Here is a 20,740-nt window from a genome sequence, read left to right on the forward strand (position 1 = left end):
GGAATTGAATCCCTCTCATGTGCTGTTTCGGTCTGTGGATGTCAGTCCCCTGACAGCTGGTGATGGGCGGGCGCTGCGGGGAGCGTCTGCACCCCCCGGCACAAGTCTCTTCAGGATGCCTTCAGAAGTCTCATTTCTCCCTTTGTCCTACACTTTCTGTTGGGAAAAGGTGTCTTTTAGCAAATCCTCTTTCTGAAGAAACCCTCACATCTGTCACATTCATGTTAAGCTGCATTATTTTTTTTTCTAAATATGTTTTGTGTTTCTACACCAACAGCAGAGGCATTTTCAGGGTAGGAGACAATTTTTGGCAAGAATATCTTTACAACATGTTCAATTAAGACTCTTCTCTGTTTTATGGTACCCACAGTTCAACAGGAAAAAGTTAAGCGTTGGTCTGTCAGTAAGTTGTATTAGAGTTTATAAGACTTACTGCCATTGAAAGAGAGAACAAAATCCAGTCACTGCACAGAATTTCCATGCACCTGTAACTCCTACTTGGTAACTTTTTAGTGTAGACTCCAATTTTTGACAGCATCTACGTGAACATACCAAAAGACTAAACAAAAATAAATACAGCATCATTATAACTGGGTGACAAAATAATTTAGCTTCAGTTATATTTTCACCACAATGTCGTTCATGAAGTGAAAGTTGTGCTCACACAGTAAAAGGGAGTGTGCGTTTTTAAAGTTTTTAAGTTCTGAAACAAGTGTCAAGAATAATGAAGGCATGAGTACAGACACAAAGAGATAGTCATGTCCTCACTATCCCTCATCAGTGCTCCATTCAAAAGTGGCTGGTTGTAGTTTTTCATTCCACCTGTCACTCAGTTTATTAAAAAAACCACTTTTTTTGTACCCAGTTCTAACATATGCAAAATAAGTAATCTTAATTGTTAATTTTTAGATTGATCATTAGACTTTAAGAATACAAAGAGTGCTCAGAAAAGCCTTCAAGGATGTCATAACTGAAATACTTGCTTTTAATCTTATTTATTTATTTGTTTGATATGTATTTGTTAGTTTATTTATTTATTTAAATATACGTAGATTTTCCTGTGTTTTTGAAGATACTAGTGGAAATTTAATAACCATCTTTACTATCTCAGCTATGCCTCTTAACATCATGCCCTCTTAACCCACTGATCTGTGAAGCAACACTTACTTCCTTGGGATTGACAGGGAACTATACGGTAGTGGTATTGATTCAGCTCCAAGGGACTGTAAGATGCTGGGAGTAATACCTACTGAAATGGATGTGCATCATGTTGTGCACATCCGTGCTACAGTGCTTCAAGAACCAAGGAAGTTTTATCTGAGGTTTGGATCTGCAGCCTGCTTTTTTAGGTCAATAGAACACAATTTTGGTTGTTGTAGTTTGACTTTTCTGTGCAACCATAAGCATACCAGTGGCTGCATAGCTTCCATCATTGCTCATCTTATTTTCAGGGATATATAACTGGACTGTCATACTCTGGGAAGATATGTGATATACCAGCTCTCTTAATAGGCACAGTTCTGTCAGCATTTCCCTTATAAACAGTTTCCCACAGTCTGTAATTTAATCACAGCGAGTAATTCCATGCAAATATTTGGCACAGAAAGTCTCTTCAGAAATACATTCACATAGTCATAACTAAATCTAGTTGAAAATAGTTCATCCAATTCTACACAGCAGGTGTTAAAAAACTAGTCTTCCTTAGGTGCTTTTTCATTCGTCTCATAAAACCGTACTCCTTTTGCCAGCGCGGAGTCCTGGCATTTGCTGGTCAGTGTATGTACATGTGGTAATTTACTGGGACAACAGAGAAAGTTAAGGATGGGAGAGGCAGCTTAGCTTTGAATTGTTGCACCTTTTCCTTGCATTGCTTCAAAGTTGCTTTATTATTTTAAAATATTATTTGTAATATTCATATTCCTAGTAATACTCAGCAGATCTCTTATAGGGATTATCTGACTTGCAGTGTAAGTTCTTTCTTCTTATAAATCTCTCAATAGTGTGGTCTTGTGCCAAACTGTCAAGGTGATGTAAATATAACTAAAACCGTGCCCAGAAATTTCCACTCCATACTTGAAAGTTTTTTGCCCAGTTGCCAAGGACGCCAATAATTTCTGATGAGCTAGGCACAGAAAGGAAGTGTGAGACTTAAGTTTCACCTCTGTTTATAGCTATATATTCCCACTTAAATGAACAGGTTTCTAAGGTTCAGCTGCTTTTTGAAATGTTTCTGGCTTCTCTTTAGTGTTCTGGTAGTTCTAGGATACAAGATTTTAGGATTTTTATAATTGAAAATATTTTTATTTTTTAGCTGAAGTGGGCATTTCAGGGCCCATTTTAGTCAAGTACAAAAGAAAAACCCTAAGAAAATATTAAATGCTAAAATAATTAGCTGTTTCACTCTTTACTGCTTTACTCAAGAGTGGCAAATCAAGCCCTAATGAAGTGGATGGTTGTAGGATACCAGCTGCATAAGAAACAATTCAGGCACCTGTGCAATGCTCCCATAAACTTCTGCTTCACTGAAATCCTGTGTAAGCCTCAAGCTCCCTCACACGACTCTGACTTCAGGAATAGGGCCTTCAAGTATAAACACCAAGGTGCTCTTTTTAACTGTGAGCTTTTTGAGTCTCTCACCTGCTAGGCCAGTGTTTGCATTTTTGGAATTATAATGACAAAAACCATGCAAAGAAAAATGTAAAATATAGAAACAACTGAGGATATAAATTTCTTGTGAGCTTACCTATGACTGAGAGGCACACCTAGCTGAGGTTATGGTGCAGGCTGGGTAAATACAGCACTGTGCTTGAGGCAGCATGTTTCCTAATGCGCCAGTTCTGTTTTCAATGTAAGCTGGGGAATTCTATGCAAACGTGTTGTGCTTCATGAAGTGCGTGTTTGTAGGATACTAGCTACACAAGAAACACAGTAATGTTGTTACTCAGGAAAAGAACATCATCAAGTAATCCTGGTTCTGAAATCTGATGAGGAGCAGATGAGTTTGCGTGCGACCGGTGATAAGATCTGAAAGTTTTAAGTGATTTGCTGGTGCACATAGATGAATCTGTCAGCGGTCCATTTTAACTTCAGAGATGTAGGCATGCTTCCACAAATATTCTTGCACTCATGATGCCTCTGAACAGATAATTTATTTTTAAAAATCCAGCTCAGAATATAAGACAAAGATCAAACTCCTTGGGCCCAACTAATGGATAGGAAATTTAGAAACTGGATCTATATTCATCACTACTGTGATAATTAGAGGTAGTTGAGAAGCTTGAATACCATGTTGCTTCTATTAACACCTGCAGGTATATTTAACATGAGTTCATGTCCAGTTATTTTGGGGCATAAAGCTTTGTGTAGTGGCAGATTTCCACAGGAATTTACTTCTGTGTGGGCAGCATATGTGTGGCAAGGGAGATACCTAGTTAATTTTAATACATGCTGTCAGGCTTTGTAGGATAAGGTTTCATCAAATAATCTTGAGATTTTCTTCAACGAAATTGCACGTTTATTTCAGAGGTCACACGTGCTTTGTAAATGCAAAATGATCTTTGAAACAAAGGAAGATACTGTATGTAATAATAGGCAGTAATCCTAAGTAGAGGGATAAATATAGCCATGCAGACCCACTTGAAACGGCAGTAGGACACACATCCTTATGTCAATTGCAGCCATTCTGAACTGTTGGATTCAGACATTTTTTGCTTTCCTCCTAGCCCTGCCCAGCACAGAGCTGGCCATAACCTGGATGTAAGAACATCTCACTCACAGCACTACTATAGATAAATTTCATTAGACAAAATAACTATGACATGTCTTTTCTGTGACTCTGGACAATGTTTACATTTCTGCCTAGAATAGCTGTACAGCATTTTGTGTGAACTGTGTCTATGTTTTGTTTTACATTGCCCTTCATTCTAACAGTGCCCAGTCTAACAGAGCTAAAAATAATGTGCACTTGGGCTATCAGCTCAAGTCTGCCCTAATGGAGTTTGCTATGCTGCAGCTGCTTGCTTGGATTTAAACGCTAGATAAGAAATTTGTCTATTACCGCAGCACACTGTAGGAAAGAGAGATTATTTATATTAGCAATGGGCTCCAAAAAAACAAGTGATCCTTGTTAAATATGCCCATGCACTGCTTAATGAGTTTTGTGCCATCGAAACACTGAGGTTATAACTGGTAGTTGATACAGCCGTATGCTTCTATCATCCTTGAAAAGAAATAGATTTCATTCAGATGAGTGATGCAATAGATCACATTGTATGCAAACATAGTGTTATTTTTTTATCCTTAAAGTTTGCCTAGTTTTTGCCACATTAGTCCAAAACACTGTTCCTGTGATACGCTCTAAACAGGCATCCATCAGGTAACAGATTATGGTAAGCAGGTAAGCAAGCAACATCACTAACAATAGTTTCAGGAAGCTTCAGTTTGTCTTTTGGGACATACTTATCACGTAGCTACACTTCAAAATGTATGGAAAATACTTTCAAGAGACAGGACAGCTAATGCAGGCCATCGGATAATTCAGGCATGAGGGCAGCAGCATAAGGAATCTCAAATCTAAACATTGCTTGCATACCATTAAAATAGCTTGTATTTACAGCTGTGCCATATGACTTAAAACTGACCTCTTTTGACCTAAGCTCTTTCATCTTGAATGTCATATCATTTGATTGTAATACACAGAGTCATGAAGCAGGTAATAATTGGTGATCCTAGATTTTGTGTCACAGCAAGCACAGTTCATGTCTGATGTATGCTGTGTCATGCTCAGATACAAACCTACAGGCAAATAAATTATCACATTTGAAGTGTTAATTTTCTTTCCATCTATCTGCAGCACTTTCCTGTACATAGCGAAGTACACAGTTTGAAAATGTAAAAAAGGGCGTAACATTATTGACTTTGTACAACTCATAAGATGAGACAAGTGGTCTCACATGTTCGTGGTAACTGTGCACTTGGGAGTCAAGGAGACTTGCACCAGCTCGTACCTAGCTGCAGCAGAACCAGGCTGGCATACCACAGTGCTTGTTTGCAGCCCAGGTTTCAGCTGAAAAATTCACCCTGACATGGGAGCTTATGAGTTTGGGTCTTCCAAACCTGTAGCCTGAACTTCTGCACTGAATGCTATCTGATGGAGGGTAAAAGCCCTTAGAGCTGGCACACAGTTCTGTTTTGCCTTGACCTGATGATTAAAATGTTGGTCTTCCTGGCCAAACTGATTGAATTTGGAGTGACAGTTGTCCTTCCTAGTCACTCCCAAGGAGAGGGGAAGGAAAGGCTGACTCGCATGCTTCTGGTACACTTAGCTTATCATGTTCTTATTTTCCTTCACTTCTAGTGCCATTTCTCCTGTACACTCTGCTTTGACTAGTCAACCACTACTCTTGTGTTAGCAATTAATTTCTTCTCACTGTTTTCCTGTTTAGTCTGTCAGCAGATTAGTAGTTTTACCATTTGTGAGTGGCATTCCAACCTGCTCCAGCCTATCCCTTGTCTTGCTGATCCCAGTATGAAATCTGACATTTTGCGTGCCCTCATATAACTTTCATCCTAGGTTTCTGGGCAATAGCGTTTTTTTTGAACTATGCCCAAATTACAGTTATTAACATATTTTTTCCTCAACTTCAGAGTCAGGTCTTGTGCAAAAAAAAGATAGCCAAGAGCACTTTATGTCCATGGAGGGCTTTATCAGCAGCTGCCCATACATGATGACACTTTTGATAAGTCTGGGCTTTCCATTTGCTGCAGGGGAACAAAGAAAGACTAAATTCTTATCAGTGAGTCACTGCATAAGAGATGAGTTTCAAAGCATTCCTTCCCTCCACAGGATAGGAACATTCTCATAAGTGTATTTTCGCATACAGCTGTTAGTGATTCAGTGCTTAGAGAGTCAGCAACTACTGTAGTGCATTTTACACTGAGCCATGGAGTTTAGTCACAAGAGAGGGAGGACGGCTTCGTGTTTACTGAATATACCTGCCACTTTTGACAATAGGCTGGACTTTGTTTTGCATGAAAAAAATCCTGAAAATAGATTTACCATTAGAATTTGAAAAAAAAAGATGAAAAAACTGTAGGAGGGCAAAAGAGTGTTTAGGAGAGGTGACGGAGGCCAAGTCACCTCAGTCAAACAACTAACTTGCATGTCACCCCTGGCCTTGCAAATGTTGTTGAAGTTTACTAAAATTCAAGTACAGACATGCAAATCACTTGCTGAAAACTGCTAGAAATATTTTCAGCTTTCTGAAAAAGAATGAAAGATGCAAATGAACTGAACTAAAGTTTCTTTTAGGAATTTCAGGATGCATGCATAGCATGAATTTTTATATAAGTAAAAGTGCTATCAGGCAGTACTTTGTGGTCATTGCACTTATTACACTACATGTGTAATCATCTCGAAAATGAAGAAGAAAGTCAATCATTTGCCAGTTCATTTTTTGAAGGGAGGGGAAGGTATTTTCAGCACTGCCAGTTTTCAGTATAAATTTTGGTCAAGACCTGATATGACTCAAGATCTGTAGTGAGGAAAAGTAAGCTTGCACTTCTGCTGAAAGGGTGACCACAGACACTTCAGGAGTATTTCTATTAGTAAATAGGCTTGTTCACCTTGCACATGCTACTGATTTTAATAGAATTAGCCTGCAAATGTCCTAATAGTCTTATTATATAGGATGCTATCAAGTAGAAATATTGGAAAGCTTGAAAAAGCCTCAACCAGTTACAATTAGTTGTTCTGTGTTCCCTTTTTTTTGATTTCTCCCATTATATTACATTCTGAGATGTCTAATCCCCAGCCATTGTGTGCAAGAATAGTACAAGCAATGCTATAATTACTTGACTGATTGAACGTACAAATGGAGTCAAGTCTATGGTTACATCTCAAGAAAATATACTATTAAAAAAAAAAAGATAGAGATGCTTTCCTTTAATCTTTCTTTTTTTACTGTCTTAATATTACTTTGTAGCAGTAATGCTACAAAAGGCCAGATAAAAGGCCAGCACAGTGATTCATGTAACTTTATACAATGCTTTGATTGCTTAGAATCCTTCAATTGAACAATTGTATTGCTTCCATTTAAAAGAGTAAGCATCTTGTGCACCATCCTTCCTTGTGATTCTAGGCAGCCAAAGATTCAAGTGTCATTATTACAGTTCTTCTCCATGTGAGAATCAAGCCAAAGATTCCTACAATTTTACATGACAATGTAGTGTTCTTTCATTAACAGAGTGTGTCTTCTATATGATATAGCTTTTCCTCCAACACATTTTCTTTTGACAAATGTGGCTCAAGATCAGTATATTAGACAACCCTAGTGGTATGAGTAATTAATTTAGTGTACTTTGAATGCTGTTTTAAATAGATAAATTCTCCAATAAAATATGAACTACATGTTACTAGCACTTTGCTGTGTTCTGAAACTTTACGAGTCCTACTGTGAAAATATCCATGAGTCATGGTAATGAGATTTCCATTTGAAACATCAGCCAAAGTCTTTTAGGAAACAGAATCTTCACAGTTTTCAATTAGCAAACCACTAAAATACTTTAGGAGGCTCTGTTGTGACTTGACAAGTTTCTTCAAATTAGCTGGGCCACAAACTGTATTTCATATAAAAATACATAAGGAGCTACAGAAGTGGAAGGGCAGATTACAGCAATTGTATACAAAACCGTACAAAGTTATCAAAGGAAGTAATTCTCCACCTTTCAGATTCTCTTATTTTTTTGATGTTCCATCATCATCATCATGGCTAGGCTTCGCGAACGAAGATTTGGGAAGGGCTCTACCCACATTTGCTACAAGCATGCTGGTGGCTAAAGAGGCCAATGTGAGATAGACAAGTCCGGTTGCAAAAGGCACAGCAGAAAGACTCCTTGGATGGTATTGGCAAGACATGATTCTTTCTGCATTATTTTTTTGATGTTACATCACTAACAACTGATCCATACTGTGAGTCTGTTGCTTTGGCTGTCACTCCTGGTTCAGAAAGGTGTCAGCAGGCTTTTGCGTGACAGCGGTGTCTAGATAAATGCTATTGCAAATGCATTTTTGGCAAAACATTATGCCTGGAGCATAAGGTAAGCTCTGTGAATAAGCAGAAGACTTCCCTGTTTTCTGATAGTAATAGTAAAGACCGTGTGTTAATCTACTCTGTCTATACAAAGTTTAGATTTACTCCGTAAACACTTCAATAAATATCCACAAAGCACTTACCACTTGCATTAGAAATCCTCAGCAGATTCTCTCCCTTGCCTTGCTTACCTACCCCTCTGAGTCCTTACCTTGCAATGCCTACCTCTCCCTTGCCTTGTATTGCCTTGCATACCCATCCTCTGCCTTGACTTGCCTATACCTTTCTTTCTGGGCCTTGCCTGGCCTTACCTACAACTTCTGGCCTTCCCTTGCCTCCCTTGCATTTCCTTGTCTTGCCTACCCAACCTTGCATTTCTTTTCTGTGGCCCTCCATTCCTTGCCTTGCCTTGCCTACCACTCCCCTGTCCTTGAGTTGCCTACACCTCCCTTGCCTTGCCTTGCCTTTCATTGCCTACATTAAAAAAGTCCTACTGCAGGTCTTTCAGAGACATCTCCAATCACAATGAAGAACATGAGAATTTCTGGTACTTTTTAAAGCAAGAATGAAACAGAATAGTCACATGTATATGTACGTGCCCAAGTGCCTGAGTCCATTTATGTGTATGTATGTATGAAATCTTTGCACCTTCATTTAAGAGAAGAAATTACAGTTTGTTGTAGGTCTGCTGTTGGATGAATGATCTCTTAATTGTTGTTTGCAGGATATGGAGAACCTGCAACTTAATGGTACCTTTGGGGCTTGATTATCATGGAGCTAATTTTTTCTAATGCTCATGCTGAAGCATGATATGGTAAAGCGTACTCTGATGCATTTTGTGACATGATCTATTATTTGTCATTTCTTACTTTTTTAGTAATTTCTATTTGAAAACTTGTCTTTGGTGTGTACTGTTTTACACATGGTTGTTATCCTGGGGAAGCTTTAGCAAAATAATTGTGCTCCATCTAATGACTCTTGGCAGATCATTCTGTAAATGAATCTCCTTGACTGAGAGCACAGTCTGGCAGCTGTGTGGCCAAAGTGAGTTGAGTTCATTTTAGGCCATACAAGGGAGTTGACAGTAATTGGCATCATTGTTTATTGGTGCCAGCAGGGAGGCAGATGAATGAACGGATATTGACTCTGAGTTGCTCTCAGCTCATAGGAATAGTTTCAGGCAAGTGATGAAACAGATGTAGATGTTTGTGCTGTCTCTTTTGCATCTGGTTGGGAAATAGAGTCCTTAATTCTCCCAGGCCATGTACTCTCAAGCTGACATGCAGTTCATTGTCAGTATTTATTGCTGTTGTCTGCTCTTAGCAAATCTCTTCTTCTCCCCTTCCCCCATGTGCCAGGTGCCTGGTGTACAGTGAAGTATTCCACGCCGTAGACATGCAAACACTTGTGGCAATCAATCACAATAATTTACAAGCTGTAAGTAGGAGCTGGAACCAGCAGACCAGAGACCTGGTGACACATTTCTTCATGCTTCACAATCTTACCAAAACATTTATTATCCCAGGGAAATCATATCTGAGTACCAAAGTGTCAGGTGATAGCTAATTTTGTTCTGTATGATTATGGTAGAACAACAGTGAAAATCTGTAGCAGGGTTGGAATAATGCCATTGTTTTTATATTTTACCTCCGCAGTAAATAATTTTTCATGATAGTGCCAAAAATTTAATGTCATCCTTAGCAGTTCTATTCAGAAAATTTACTCAATACAGACAGCAAGAAAATTGAAGAGCTTTTACACTGCTCTGGCTTTGAGCTATAGCTTAAGCAGCAGTTTACTCCCATAGCTGTGAACAAATCTGAGACCTCTCCAGTAATTAGAAGATCAGTGGTTTATGGTTTTCCATAGCATAAACTAACTTGTGCCTGTGTAAATTCCGAAGTTCTTATAAAGGGAAGTAAAAACTGCCTTGAGTGCTAGAGTACACATGCAAATGCAAACTGTAAATGCAAGTATCCTGGTACCTGGATTTTAAAAGTGTACCAAATATAGCAACAATAATTTTATTTAATAAAACTGGATTTACTTGATCATTTCTTCCCATATAGATATGTCTTAGAGACATGGTAATGTCCTGGACACAAACAATGGTAGAATCTGTCAGTGTGCAGAATAAAGTTTGTTTTCTAGTCTGTGTCAACATACTGGTTTGCTTAGTATCTGCATCTGCAGTTGCATATTGAGCTTCACAGTACTTACCATCAGCAAGCCACTTATTAACATCTTCATATATATCCTTGAAAACCTACATGCAGCTAGATGAGTGCTTCATTTTAAGATGTTGCTTATGGAATTTCAAGTAGGGTTTTTTTCACATTTTAAAAGTGCACCCATATAGCTAGGCAATGCTAATCTAAACTGTGCTTTTTAGAAGATCAGTTGAGGTTCACTAACAAGCAGAAGGAGTTCAAACAAATGAATCTTTGCTGGTTCCTATACAGTCATTGGTTTGCATTTTAATTCTTACAAGACCTTTGTAGAGGGCTTTCTTTCCTGGCCAAGGATATTCTTGTGTGCTTGAGTGGAAACATGAGAGGCTTTATACCAATACAAGATTGTTCTCTAAATATAGCCATTTCCAGTGGTTATTTTAAACTAAGTGTCAAACTGGAGAGTTATTAGGGCAGGAACTGTAGTTTGTTTGAAAAAGAAGAGACAACTTTGCACAGTGAAGTTGTCTTATATGGAAATAAGATGACTGGTATGTGTAGTTTGGACTACCACATGTAGCTAAAAAGAAAGCTGTAATCAGTTTTTGTTTTAATATGAATTTGGAGTAGACTTCACAGCTGGTGGGTGTTGAAGCCAAAAATAGTTACATGATCAATCACACCTGACTAACAGGGGACTCTGATGATGATCTTTTCATGTGCTGGGTCAGCTAGACGTTTTTCTGTTAGTTAACCTTTCCATAGTTGCTTAGCTTTTGTGCTGTTTCTTTTTGATAGACCATTTTGTATTTTCTGTTAGTTATACATCTAGAAGGAAGTTTCACTGTTATGCCTTTAGCCGATCTGCAGGTTAGTCCACTGTTTTTAAGACAGATAAACTAACCACTAACTGCAGCATTGCATATGGAATCCATCATCTTTGATACTTCTGTTTGATTAGAGAGAGAGAGTGAGAGTGAGAGGGTTGGAGAGAGAGAGAGAAAGAGAGAGAGGGAGAAGGAGAGAGAGGGAGAGGGAGAGAGAGGAAGAAGTCAAAAGCAGTAAGAAATCTCAGCAGAAGTTCACATTCTGAAAATATTCAGACAACTCTGTGAAAAGAGAAAAAAATGCTTTATCTTTGAAACTTGCTGAACAATTTAATTGTTGCCTGCCGGACACATGCATGAGCTGAACCACTCTCATGAGTGGCATCTTTTCTAATTCAGTGATTGTGCCATCCTTTTGTACAGTGTGTGTATGACCTGTAGTGTACTGCAGTCAATGCCCTGGGAGAGAAGGGTGGCAAACTGAAGGGTCCTCATAGCAACATAGTAACATGTTGCTTTACACAGAAGAAGATCTTTTGGAGAGAGATGTGTAATGAGCAAATGAGTAAAGGAGGTAATGAGCCCAGTCCGAGACACTGATGCAGGCCACACCAGCATGAGCCAGCCTATGCACTGTGTTCTCCAGATGAGTGCATGATGGGGCATATCTTCATCAGTTTTAAGCACTAAAATTAGTCAGTACGGAATGCGCATGTCTGCCATGCAAGCCCGCAGGCCATGATTAGACAAATTTCTTGATATCATTTTCTTTCCACTTTTATATTTGTTGCAGAATTTAAGTCCTCATATACTACTGAATTATTTCTTGTAGAAGCCTAGGAGATAAGGGGCTAATATGTATGTCTCAAACACTAATAGTTGGATAGCCGTGAAGCCAACCAAGGATTGTTGGTAATAATAGCCAAGGATTGTCAGTAATAACACGCTGTGATCAAGAACAGGATGTGACTGGAGAAAAGGGTGATACAGAGGTAAGAGAGCACTTTTCTGGGACAAACATCCTTATTCTGGCTCGTGGAGACAAGCACAACATAGTAGAGTGCAGGCACAGGAACGAGATCAAGAAGCAGGCATGGACTGTAGTGGGGGGATCAAGACCACCAAAGACCCCCGAAGTCCTCTGACTCATTTCTAGAAAGGCTTAGAAGAAGAGACTGTGCATGGTAACTGATTTGCATAGAAAGTGACAAACTTACCTGCAGGGCAGGGAAAAATTACCTATAAAAAGGTAACTCCATGATGCTCTGCTGAAGGGGCACTTTCAGATCCATGGATACCCCATCAGCTGGATCAATGCTGGAGCCAGGACTGGTGACATCTTTTTTTTTCTTCTTTCTCTCTCTCTCTCTCCCTGTTTAATTCATCTCTCTCTCTCTCTCTGCCCTTTCACCTTACCTCTTTATCCAAAACCCTCTCTTGTGTGCTTATATAGGAGGTCAGGGAATAACATATGAATGTCCTTGCAAAGTGTGTGATTTACTAATAAAACTTTGCAAGCTTTTGTAGACCCTCTGACTCCTGTCATTCCTTTTTACCACAAGCATCTATAAGCTTTGCATGCTCCCTTCCCCTTAAGGGTGGGATGCCACACTTACAGAGGGAGATACAAAGAAGTAACTACAGGTTTATTCTCTCAATAAATATTTCATCAGAGGTGAGCTACCAAGTTAGATCTGTTTTCAGTAAAGCTCCATGGGTTTCATTTTCTCTGACTGCCATTCATGTGGCATGGAGATGTAGAGGAAAAAAGCAGTTTTAAAATTTCTTGTATGCCTCCCCTGCTGGAATCAGTCTATATTCTCCTGAAACAGATTGGTTCAGAGGTCTGAGAACAGCTGGAAAGCAGAGATATTTTCCTCCACAGAACATTGCAAGGACAACCATGAGCATTTCTTGAGGCCAGTTTCCTGACTGTTAATACTCCTACACTTTGCTTCAAGAGTTGGAAACATGGCAAAGAACCAACTCTTTATTTGCAAAAGCTAGAAGATACAGAATACTTTGATTTCTTCTTTAAAGCAAATTTTTAAAAAAACAACATGGAAGAAAAAAAATCCCAAACCAAAAAAACATCTTCTGTGGAAAAGAAAATAAAATAGAGCAGTTTTAAAGGCAAGGAAATAACCAAGTATATGAATATTTTTGCTTTGTTGCTTTCTTTGTATTGCATGCTGTATCCCTTGCTTCCTAAATCATTCTGGTTTTTGCTTCTAAAAATTTACAGAAAATTTACTTGCCTATTTGCATGATGTATTTTATTGATTCTCCCTCATTAAAATTTTTATTTTTGAAATACAGTCAGCTTGTGACATTACATTTTCCTAAATTCTGAATGTGAAAATTTTTGGCCTTAGGTGATTGTTGTATACTAGGTCAGTTTGGATCAGCTTCTTGGTAGCATTAGAGACCAGACTTTTGAAGACTGGTATGTGAGCCTTGTAATTTCTTTTCTCCATAGGAGCACTGCAGTTACAGAAATGCTGGCTCGGTACTTCGGGTTATTTCAGTATCATGCATTGAAAAGTTGTCTTTTTGGTTTTTTCCAAGTTCCCAATGGTCATAAATATTCCACTTGTTTTCCAAGATAAAACTTGGCAGGCATCCTCTTCTGTGGCCTAGTTTACTCTCAGCTTCTGAGGTGTGGAGGAGCTCTGTGAGTTTCACCCTCTCTGTTCTCTGGAAGTGGGTCTTTCTCCTGCTCCACATTAGAGGGAGAGGCTGGGGACCATTCAGAAAATTGCAGTGATACTGTATGGCAAATGTTTCTTGTGTGAGTTGTGAAGCAGCTGTTGATGCTATTTGAGTTTGTAGCTTGCAACAGAGGCGGGAAAAGACAGTCCTACACCTTCACTTCTAAGCGTTGAGTAGCATATGTGTTAAATTTGAACCCAAAATAACAGTTGTGGAGCTAGTATAATCACTCATTAACATTTAATAAGGATCTAATTGTCTCTGTATTCCCAAATATGTCCATTGATACTTCTTGGATGAGCACAACTTCAAATTTCTTCAGTAAATAATAAGCTTTCTCTGCAAGCAGCCAAAGTTTCCGACTCCCGAGTGTAACAGGCAAAACTTGTGGGATCAGCTGCTGGGGCAGACTTGAAAATCTGTTTTTTGAATTATTTCACTAGAAACAAAGTGATGAGTCATTGCCAGTGACTTGTGCTGGCACTGTCAAGTTTGGAGAGCAGCAAATGGGAGTCCTCAGATGCGCTCAGTGCAAGCTCCTGGCACCAATTTCTTCCCAAGGGATGCACATTTGCAGAAAATACTTTTTCAGCAGAGAATTCACTAGTCACTGTTCCTGTGGAAGCTGTAAACATGCAGAAAATGTGTTGGGACCGGTGCTGAATGTGTTTGTTGATGCTGTGTGAACTGTGGTAACACCTTCAAGCATTCCAGCATTTGCCTTGTCTCAATTCTGAGCTATACTTTATGGCAAATGTAACATTAAAAGGCATTCTCAGAAAAACTGGAATAAGGACTGTTTTTAGAAAGACCACTCAAAGCTTGGCAGATAGAGCAAAGTTATATCTGCGGGCTTTATTTTCTGCATAGTTTCTTTTTATTTTGAAAAATGCGAGGCACATGCTGCTTAGTTGAGCTCATGTGTTGATACAGTCAGTGTCACAAACAGCACAGGCAGTCCTTCACACTGGAAAATGGCAACAAGAACTGGGAGGCAACAGGGAGTAGTATTGCAGTGCACTTCTTTTACGGTTAATTCATACCTCAGCATCCCTCTGTGACCACTCTTGAGGATGCAGAGAGGCCACCAGGACGTGACAGATGTGAAGAGTGGACTTGGCCAGACAGATGGCGGAGCCCTGCGCCTATTCTGGGTGACATCAATGGCCAGAAATGAATCCAGATGTATTAGGTTGTTCACTGACTTGGACTCAGTTACAAAGAAGAATTCGACTGGCTATATTAGTTAAAATACAAAGCCCAGGGAAGTTAAAATGTATCAAAAGTCCTGTTGCTTGTAATCAGCAATTAGATACCTTGTACAAAGCAAAATACTGCTTCCTGAATCTCCTAGATGCCTAAACATTCAGGATGTTGATGGACATCCATCTCTTTCTCTTCCCTTAGATTGGAGTATGCATAAGAAGGTATCTTTTGCTTTTGATACCAAGTGATCCTCCCTAATTCTGGGTAGTTCAGATCTTGCTCGGTGCAGAAGCTCCACAACTGAATCTCCTTCCAGTGGTACTAGAGACTCCTGAGGCACAGGGGAGGGAGCTCTAGGGCATCAGCCCCATCCCTGCATTGCCCACAGCATCCTGTAAAATGCTTTGTGAATCTTTTGGATGTTCAGACTATCACTGCAATTTGCTGTAATCCCTGCAAAAACTGAAAAGTCATTCTGGGGTTAATAACTATGTGCGAGTTGCAGGTCAAAAAAACCAAAAACCAAACCAAACCAACCAACCAACCAACCAAAAAACAACAACAAAAAATCAAGCTTTCATTCCTGCCTTTTGATTTATAGCATTTTGTATTTTTTAAATTAGCTACTCAGCTAATAGGCATAGAAAGTAATGATTGAAGAAGAAAGAACAACAAAACTCAGAGTACCCTTGGTAGGTTGAATTGCTGATTTCTTGGACTGTGAAATTAACTTCCTTTTTAATTTTGCCATTTTTAACAGTTTCTATTTAAGGGTACTTGGTCAGAAGTCATATTTGTTGAAAGTAGCTCCCTTGTAGGATTAGGGTTATGACCAGAGTCCCTGTGCTCAGCTTGCAAAGGATGTACGCTACCATGGAGTGTGGATATGTATCATTTAAAGTGTACTTTCTGCTCAAAGGGAAGAGATAGGATACTGGATGCATTATACTTGAATCAAAATTCTGTTGGCAAGCATCTCTGGACACAGGGTAATCAATATCTAATAAATGTGACGGTACAACGGGTTATATTTAAATCTCCGGTAACAAAGATGGATTTCAGGTTTAAATGTACAACTACTTTCCATTCCCTTAAAATGTGTATGAGATGTTCCAGAGATTACAGTCACATAACCTGGGGCTTCAAAAAACTCCATTCTCCAGTATTGTGGGTTTTGGCTCAGTCTATCAGTACACCTGACAAACTTCCCCAGTTGCTACCAGCCTCCTGCCAGGCAGGAATGATGTACAGGACTGAAAGCCTAAAAGCATCCCTAATAAACTGAATCTAGTCTTTGAAGTGGTTAATTGATGGACGTTGTATAGAACTCCAGGAAATACTTGCCATGGTCCTTACAGTTGTGATGTTCAACGTCAAGAGTGTGTTTCTTGGCTGCAGGTTTTGTGGTTGTGGATGCTGAATCTTCACCATTGCATATTCCCAGTCCAGGATGAACCTGTCGAGTCAGATGAGTCACTGCAGCTGCTTTCTTGCTTAAGGTGGGTTACTTGAGAGTAGCCATTGAGTAAATAGAGCAGGAGCCAAGAGGCTGCCCCAACAGCAGCCTTGTTAGGGCAGAGTGACCTCCAACAGTTTTTGGAAACTGATGGTGCAGTTAGGCTAGTTCCCTCAGGTGACCTTTGACTGGGTTACTGTCAGCACCTGTGAGAATCTGATTAGCTCACTTGTAAGCTCTTTCTGTAGCCAGCTATTTCAGCTCGTGTATGTGCCTTGTCTGTTTGCAGTTCTGTTTGTATTTTGTGATGTGAGATCACTGATCAGCCCACCATGAGCCTGCCAGTCATCCTAATGATTCTGGTATAAAAAGAGTATAAAACCACCAAGCTTACGGAAAGCAGGAAAGTGAACTCATTGGAGTTCAACTTCTGAAGTCAATGAAAACAAATAAATATTTTGATTTTTTTCTTTCCATCTGTGTAGAACCTGGGGCCCAGCTGAGTATCAGAATAAATGTAATTTCCACAAGCCAAGCACATTTATAACTTTCCTAAGAGGGACAAAGCTTGTGGACAAAGGTTACATTTTAGTTGATCTGATGTAGCTGGGAGAGACAGACAAGTGTTTGGGCAGATGAGTGTTTTTCAGGGTAATGCAGTAAGGCCAAGTGATTTGGCAGATGCCAAGAGAGCAGATCCATGCAGTAGAGAAGTTTTGCTTTTATAATCTTTCAGTTAGTGCATCCCTGTAGTTTGCAGATGCACTCCAGAAGGCCACCAGTTGAGGTGTTTTTCTTTTCTCGAGAGAAAGCCTGGCCCAGGACCCCCCATGAATGCTGTGACCCTATTCCCTCATGCACCTAAGTCGAGTCATGGTGACTTTTGTTCCCTGCTCACCTGAACTCCAAAGCTTGCTTGTCCTCTCCTCCCAGGGCTGCTGCTTGCTGTGACCAGAGTCTTCCTGGTTCCTGACTGAGTCCAGGTTTGCTTCAGAGCTTACCTTAGATGGTGAGCACCACAGGCTTTTAGTTTAGCCTCTTTGGAGTATACCGAGGAAGTAATTGCTTCAACCAAGAAGTCATTGCTTTTGAAGTACAAAATCTTCCAGATTAATGGAAATCCAGAAATGCAGCAGCCAAATCAGGGTTGATCGAGTTGGAGCATCTCTTCTTTCTCTTTATCAAACTCTTAGTCTGAGGAGAAGCGTGGCCCCAGAAATACCCCCTTATAAAACACAAGAGTCCCTTTTTTCATGGTCTGGCTTGCTAAATTCCTTATATTGGCTCCCCTGTGGGAGCTGCTCAATAGTTTGCCACGGGTTGCAGATCTGATGGAATTTTTCTTCAAAGAAGTGCCACCAAAGCTGTGGGGACTACAATGGGCAGGTTTGCCTTGGCCAAGCTGAGATGTGCTCAGCACATAACACAAAGCAGAGTTACAGGCATTCTCCATCACACTGTGCACCTATGTAAACAAAGAAGAGGTGTGATGAGCGAAGTAAATAGACAACATAATGCAAGGGAATACTGTAGTTGTGAAATTTTATATTCTTCTGCTGAATGAAGGCAGCCTTGTGATGCATTCCGCCAGGTCAGGCAGCTGTGCTGGAAGAGCTGTCACAGTGCCTTCCCCTGTGTGATTGATCCTAATGGAAACATGATTTAGCAAAGAGATAGAGGTAGTAGTGAAAGAGATGAGCACTGAGAACAAGTAGATGCCTGATGATTTCTACTTTATCTGGTTTTTATCTTTAACATTCTGTGTGCATTGGGGACAATGAAAATTGATGTAGGATGACAAAGAATAAAGAAAAAGCTTTTCTCAGTTTTATTTTCCATTCAGAAATTCACAGCAGAGAATCATTTGTCTCCAAATATTACCTATGTTCTGCTCAAATATACCAGCTAACAGAAGTCACGGAGATGGCTTTTTGAAAGAGCTGTTTGAAGGGAACTCAGAGATACCAGAGCAGAACCTGGCAGGCTTTGTGTTAGCAGATAAAAAGTTGTCAAAATTATGTAATGAACAGCACGAAAAGCAGAACTGAGTGGTGTGAACAGCAGATTGCTGGGACTGATGGATTGGCTGGAACAAGCAGAAACAAAATTTAAGTGTATAAAAATGAGTGAGGTCATTGTGAAAGGAAACAAACCCACATGTGCTTAGAACAAACAGGAGATCTGGTGTAATTAGTGCATGATGTAAGGGCCTTGGGACTTGAAAGAGAGCAAGAAGAGGAAGCGTCCCCAGTGCAGTGGAGCAACTCCTCTAAATCAGAAGCAGAAAACAGCAGCTCAGGCTGGGCCCTTGCCAGCCGTTCACAGGCATGCTGACGGACGGAGGCTGGAAGGCTTTTCCAGTGTGGTAGTAGCTGCAACCAGATGCCGCAGTCATGGAGTGTTTCAGGGCTAATTGTATTACTTTTATGGTTTTTGACAGGCATGCTAACAGCTGTGTTTCTGAGCTTTCTGGGGAAGCAAAGGACAAGGCAGGAGGTGGAGCTGGTAGTTAATCCATAAAGCCATCCTCTGAGAAAGGAGCCTTGAAAGATTTATCCCCCAGGGCTGGCAAAGAGGAGCTCTCTGGCCAGGTCTGGTGGATTTGGCAAAAAAAAGGTCAAATGACTAATCTCAGTCCATATATGGAGACTCAGTTTGTAAAGCAAGGTGAGCTGGAGAGAAAACTCCTGGAGGGACTTCTGTTGTTACGTTTGTTCATTCAGCCAGAGGAAGATGAGTGGCTACCTGCATGAACTGTCTTGTGTTCCTCACCCTATGATGTTCTTTTCTACAAAATGCTTTTGTTTTTAATAAGTATTACTCAGCTTTGTGAGAATTACCTGGAAATCCCATTGACTACCTCAAGAAGACAACTATCACAGAGACAGATTTGGTGGGGTACTGAGGTTCCCTCCCTGCCTAGAGAGTGAGGGGGGCTTGGGCAGCCAGCACTGGTCAGGCGGGACCATGGACTTTTTCTGCAAAGAGGTGTCAGCTTCATGCTTGAGGTGCCCCGTAGGCACACAAGAGGAGGAAAAGCCTTGACAGTAGCAATGAATGTTAGTCAATGCAGGCAATAAACACGGACCGCCCATCTTGTGCTTCTCCATCCCTCAGCTGTTTTCGCAGAGCTGCTTTTAACCATGGAGGAGACAAGGAGGCTTAATGAACAGAAAGAGTGTATCATGTAGTTCTGGTGTGAATCTAACAGCTTATCAGAAATAAAGTCATCTGTGGCTTGATAGGAATGAGAACACCAGTTATGCCCTACAGCATCAAGTAACCTTAATCATTGCACCACCCTGAATGTTTTGGGACTGAGTCTCTGTGTTCATTAATGTGAGTCAGGCTTTTCCACTCAGCCCTATGTGTGTTGTGCATACATCCATCTGTCCACTGGAGAAGCTGCTGCTGCAAGTCTCCTTGGGACCAAAGGGATGGGATTAAACACCAACTCTTGCAAAAGTGGACCACTGCTGCTGCACTTCCCTGTCTACAGGATCAGGCTGAGGAGGGGGGTGTAGGGCAGACCCCCCAGGGACTCAGGTGGTGGGCAGACCTCTGTCTGGGGTCAGGCAGAGGTGACAAGAGGTGATGCTTTCTCCAGCTGCCTGAGATGCGCTGCTGCTGGTGAGAGACCTTGATCACACTGGACGTCTCGGTGGCTCTTGATGTGCATTAGTTTTGGTGACATTGTGGCTGAGGCTGCCTAGAGGGGTCTGCCGTGTTGTGGGCAGACCGGGCAGCAAGGGGAAGCCCGCAGACAGCTGGGAGTTGGCACCAACACCCTGTCAGAGCCGCTCCACAGCAACAGGCATGGGGACCTGGGGTGAGGGCTCGGTTCCCTGTAGCCCAATGCTGCCTAGCTTTTAGGGCTGCATAGACTGAAACTTGCTGCAAAGACCTCCATCTCCAACAACTCTGTACTTGTAGATTGAAAGATATTAAAATGTTTCAAACTGCATTTGTCTGATTTCTCATAAACAATCATTGCTATAGTTGCAGTTTAAGATGATTTGCTAATCCCAGCACAATATTGTGGGCCCAGCTGAAATATTTGTGCAGGCATTTGTGTTTGATCAGTATGGAGGTTTCTTTTACTTTCTTCATGAAGTTGTAGGGCAAACCCTTCCCCTCCAATTGAAAAGTCTCTTGCTCATACAATTCTTCACTTTCCCAAGACACTGCCTAAAAAATTAGGGAAAAACCCACCTCATCCTCCAACTCTTCCTCTTCCCTGCAAAAAGCCTCACCAAAATGCATGGTGGCTGTTCCTGA

At 40.5% G+C, this 20,740-nt stretch overlaps 1 protein-coding gene and 1 long non-coding RNA gene across 3 annotated transcripts in view; one reads left to right on the top strand and one right to left on the bottom strand.

The window, feature by feature from the left end:
* The window catches only part of MAMDC2 (MAM domain containing 2), a 54,546-nt gene that overhangs the window by 578 nt on the left and 33,228 nt on the right, over nucleotides 1-20,740 (top strand). The window lies entirely within an intron of this gene.
* LOC127471963 (uncharacterized) overlaps nucleotides 14,875-20,740 on the bottom strand; it is a 44,436-nt gene continuing 38,570 nt past the window's right edge. Inside the window, exon 4 of the long non-coding RNA XR_007904801.1 lies at nucleotides 14,875-15,459. This is a non-coding gene — a long non-coding RNA (uncharacterized LOC127471963). The remainder of the gene's footprint in view (nucleotides 15,460-20,740) is intronic.

The sequence above is a fragment of the Manacus candei genome, unplaced genomic scaffold (genome assembly GCF_025592945.1).
Source record: "Manacus candei isolate 608988 ecotype Guabito, Panama unplaced genomic scaffold, ASM2559294v1 h1tg000027l, whole genome shotgun sequence".
Taxonomy (NCBI): domain Eukaryota; kingdom Metazoa; phylum Chordata; class Aves; order Passeriformes; family Pipridae; genus Manacus; species Manacus candei.